Here is a 4675-nt window from a genome sequence, read left to right as displayed (position 1 = left end):
ACGGCCTTACTTGAACAGGATCTGTTCTATAAGCTCGTACTACTGTATTCTTGAGTTCTAAGGAGATGTTGATGAGAGCCATAGTTAATGGACCAGAGCGTAATTAACAGCCCTAGGGCCCTCATGTCATGGTGGTGCTGTAGATGATCGTTCTCAGCTTCAACAATAATGATACTAGATGGCTTAATCAGAGTCTGACAGAGCCTTAACGTAATCGATAAAGTTGTCCTCATGTAACTAGGAGGTTACGGATTCAAATCGTGAAAACAACCTCTTGCAAAAATACAGGGTAAGAGTACGTACAATAAAACCTTATGGTTCGACCCTTTTCCCATACCCCGTACACGCATAGCGAGAACTTAATGTACCGAACGGATTTTTTTAGTTTTGTTTGTTATGGAGAATCAAAATGTAGGTACAGACTTCACTCAGAATCAGTTTTTGTCACGACCCAAAATCCATAAAGGCCGTGATGGCGCCGGACACCACTGTCAGGCAAGCCAACAATAATTACTTAATTGGGTTCTCATTTTATTATTTTTGAAATCATATTTTCCTTCAATTTAAATAATGAAGAATGGGGACTTACAAAGTAAATAATAATACTTTTAACAAATTCAATACAGAACAACCCATAATCATCCCAGAAACCGGTGTCACAAGTGCATGAGCATTAACTAGGAATATAAAATAAAATACAGCAGTTGTCCGGAATACAAATTGGACAGGAAAAAAATGTAAATACTCTGAAGGAGACTCTGCTGGCTGCGGGTCGACAAATAGAATGCAGCTCACCTAGGTCCCGCATGTATACACACATCTGCTCTCACATGGCCTCTAGACATATATGTACCTCCACAAAAAATGTGCAGCAAGTGTAGTATGAGTACGTAAGCAACGTGTACCCAGTAAGTATCTAACCTAACCCCAGAGAAGTAGTGACGAGGGGTCGACATCGACACTCACTAGTGGTCCAACAACATAAGGTACAGTAAAGAGATAGCAAATATGAGACAGAGTAAGTAAGTGAAATAGACAAATATAGATCACGTGGTACAAATCCCCTCTCTTTACGAGGAACTCAAGCTCTTCTTTAGAAATTTTCTCATTAACCGGAGCATATATATAGGTATAGTGAAACTCATCAAGTGGCTGCCATAATTCAAATCCGGAATTTAGAGATACACTGGCTTCTTGCCAAGTTTTACGCACGGTTTTATGGGAATGTGATATAGGAAATACCGAGACGTACGACCCGAGCCAACATAATAATAAAATTGTGCACTGCCGAGGGTCGAACGAACCGAACTATATGATAAATCAATTAACCTGCCGAGGCGAACGGCCCGCTCCCATAAGAGTGTGGTACATAAACCCTACCGAAGCGAATGACCCAATCCCATAAGAAGTGAAATATAATTTCCTGCCGAGGCAAACGGCCCGATCCCATTAGAAGTGAAATACAATCTTCTGCCGAGGCGAACGACCCGATCCCATAAGAGTAAGAAGCTTTGACAGGTCCTTGACCCCACTCACGAATAAACGTGTGAGTTGTAATTTCTTTAACAAAACCTTTCAATGAAGTATATATATATGTGTGTGTGTGTGTGTGTATATATATATATATATATATATATATATATATATATATATATATATATATATATATATATATATATATATATATCACAGAAACATGCCGTAGGAGGAGTAAAGTTATTCGGTGACTAATCGTGAACTCGTGAAGTCTCTACAATAACAAGTCTAGTTTCAAGTAGTAATGTAACACATAAAGGAATTTAATAGGTGAGAGACTGCTCAAATAATACAGCTATAGCATGATATGAATCTAAACCTACCCGAACAATAACATGAATGTAGCTATGTATGGGCTCTCGTCACCTCGCGCGTACGTAGCCCCCACCACAAGTAGCACACATCCATATACAACACCTAGGGGTAATTTTCCCCTCACGAAATTAGACATGAGACTTACCTCGCTCCGAAATTTCATAGCCGGCTCCAAAACCTCTCTAACACCTCAAACCGATGCCTGTCGCTCCAAAACTAGTCAAACAATATGCAAACCAATAAGAATATACTCTTAACACTCATGACAAATCAATTTAGACAAATTACCAACTCTGCTTGAAAAGTATATAAAATCACCCTCGGGCCCACATGTTCGGATTCCGAAAAGTTTCGAAGATAAATATTACCCATAACCTCACGTACTCAAATATATAATTTATTTCCAATTTCATGTCCAAATTTGTGGTCAAAATCCAAAAATACCAATTTTTAGGTTTTCTATCAAAATCCCACAATTTCTACCAATTTTCATGCTTGAATCCATATAAAAACCATGTATTTAACTCACAATGTGAAGGAATCACTTACCCCATTATAGTTGATGAAGATGGCACTCCAAAATTGCTCCAAAATCGGCTCTCATGGATGAAATGAAGTGAAAATGAGCCAAAATCCCATTTTATAAAACCTCACTGTCCAACGATCCTTACATCTGCGGTCAAATAGATGCTTCTGCGGCTCCGCACCTGCAGAAATTCCATCGCAGGTGCGGCTCCAGCTCGGCCCAATGGTCCCGCATCTGCGCTCCATGTAGCGCATCTGCGCGGCCGTTTCTGCGGTCCATGCACCGCACCTACGCCCATTGCCCGTTCCTGCGTTGCCCACTTCGTACCTGCGCCTTCTCAGGTGCGCCCAAATGTTCCGCACCTGCAGTTACTGACCAGCCTCCTTTCCTTCGCACCTGCAACTCGTGGCTCGCACCTGCGGCCCTTTTCACGCAGGTGCGATTGCACCAGATATCAGCTGTCTCAGCATTTCATCCAAGTCCACACTCGATCCGTTAACCATCCGGAATCCACCCGAGGCCCTTGGGACCTCAACCAAATATACCAACACGTCCCAAAACACATCACGAACTTAGTCGAGCCTTTAAATCACATCAAACAATGCTAAAAACATGAATCACCCTCCGATTCAAACTTAGTGAACTTTGAAACTTCAACTTCTACAATCGATGCCGAAACCTATCAAATCACGTCCGATTGACCTCAAATTTTGCACACAAGTCACATTTGACATTACAGACCTACTCCAACTCCCGGAATCGAAATTCAACCCCGATATCAAAAGGTCCACTCCAGGTCAAACTCTCTAAAACCTTCAAATTTCTAACTTTCCCCAAATGACCCCGAAATGACCTACGGACCTCCAAATTCACTTTCGGACATGCTCCCAATACCAGAATCACCATACGGAGCTATTCCCAGGCTCGGAATCCTAAACGGACATCGATAACATTGAAATGCACCTCAACCCAATTTTCATGAAATTCTTCCAAAATGCCAACTTCCATAATAGGCGCTGAAACACTCCCGGGTCATCCAAAATCCGATCCGGATATACGCCCAAGTCCAAAATCATCATACGAACCTATTGGAACCTTCAAATCCCAATTCCGAAGTCGTTTACTCAAAAATCACACTTTAGTCAATTCCTCCAACTTAAGGCTTCCGAAATTAGAATTTTCTTTCTAAATCAACTCCGAACTTCCCGAAATTAAATTTCGACCATGCGTACAAGTCATAATACCTGAAGTGAAACTGCTCAAGGACTCAAACCGCCGAACGACACGCTAGAACTCAAAACGACCGGTCGGGTCGTTACAGTTTTGACCTATGTTTTTTTCTTGATTGAAGATGAACCCTTGGTACATTTGTTGTTCAGAACTGAATTAGGACAACTTGAAAATGACTATGGAAAGATTCAATATTTTAGAGAAATATTACCCTTCATGATTTTGTTATTAATTTCTTCTTTTAATACGACTAAAAGATTTCACAAGGAAGATGCATCGTCTACAGTATGGAATAATGTTTGTGAAAACGGCGAATAACACAGTAATTACAGAAAGTTTCGGAACAACTAAAGTGACAATGTTATGAATAGTAAAGTACTTTGTCACACATCGTTTAGTGAAGAAGATAAAATAGTAGTGAGGATATACAATAGAGGAATTTTCATAAAGTACTCTAGTTTAGAGTCTAATAACTATAGTTTGTCTAATTACTATTCGTAGCTACTGTTCAATTGTTACTAACTTGTATCACTTGTATTCAAACGCGTAACGAATACAACATATGTCAACTGTATTCATTCGCGCAACGAATACAACCTGTATCAACTGTATTCGTTTGCGCAATGAATACAACATGTATCAACTATAACCAAAGCTAAATACAAGGGCACATACAAAGGATACAACTTGTATCGACCTCCGGTAAATAAGCACGCCCTCTAACCAACTAAGCTACGAGAGCTTGTTGCTCTTTTGTTTCATTTCAAAACAATTAATCTCTTATTTTATAGATTTACTATAAAATTCAAATATAGCTACAAATGATAAATTTACTGAAAGTATAGCTACAGATGATAAATATTGTATAAATATTTGATGCATCACGTAATTTTTCCTATACTATAACAGAGGACCAAGGACCATAGAAAAACATACTTACCTGGACGGGGTCAATGAGTGATTAGGAAAGCCCATGGCCTAGGCTGGTGACCTCCATTGCACTTGGGAGGGGTGTCCGCCTAAGATCGACCCAAGTGGTCGATCCTACGTCATAATTTATGGGGAATC

General features: G+C 40.0%; 2 pseudogenes; both read left to right on the top strand.

The window, feature by feature from the left end:
• Window positions 1–199, top strand: LOC117279214 (small nucleolar RNA U3; annotated as a pseudogene).
• A 4340-nt stretch (window positions 200–4539) lies between these two features.
• Window positions 4540–4675, top strand: LOC117275038 (U1 spliceosomal RNA; annotated as a pseudogene).

The sequence above is a fragment of the Nicotiana tomentosiformis genome, chromosome 5 (genome assembly GCF_000390325.3).
Source record: "Nicotiana tomentosiformis chromosome 5, ASM39032v3, whole genome shotgun sequence".
Classification (NCBI taxonomy): Eukaryota; Viridiplantae; Streptophyta; class Magnoliopsida; order Solanales; family Solanaceae; genus Nicotiana; species Nicotiana tomentosiformis.
This window is presented reverse-complemented; position numbering and strand designations above follow the sequence as displayed.